Below are 414 nucleotides of genomic sequence, written 5' to 3' on the forward strand. Positions count from 1 at the left end.
AAAAAAAAAAAAAAAAAAAAAAGAATATCTGGGAGCACAGAAGAGGACCCCTAGCTCAGTCTAGGGAGATCGGAAAGGCCCCTTGAGAAGGAGACTTTTGACCTGAGTCTCATGGGTCGTGTTCACCAGGAAGTCAAAGAGAAGGGTGCCCTGAGAGAGGCATTGCTCATAGAAAGCTGCAGGATTGAGCCAGCTTGCCAAAGCCCTGAGCCCTGAAAGAACAAGGGACCTGTCCGGGTGGGGCTTGAGGATGGTGGAGGTGGTGCCAGCTGGTAAGGATGAGGAGGGAAACAAGGACCTTGGACTCAAGCCCAAGGGCCACGGCTGTGGGAGGCACCGGAAGCTATTCCCAGTGAGGGAGTGGGGTGATCAATGTGTATTATAGTAACCCCCACTTTTGCTGCATGGTGGCTC

Source organism: Mandrillus leucophaeus, unplaced genomic scaffold, assembly GCF_000951045.1.
Source record: "Mandrillus leucophaeus isolate KB7577 unplaced genomic scaffold, Mleu.le_1.0 Scaffold902, whole genome shotgun sequence".
NCBI classification, from domain to species: domain Eukaryota; kingdom Metazoa; phylum Chordata; class Mammalia; order Primates; family Cercopithecidae; genus Mandrillus; species Mandrillus leucophaeus.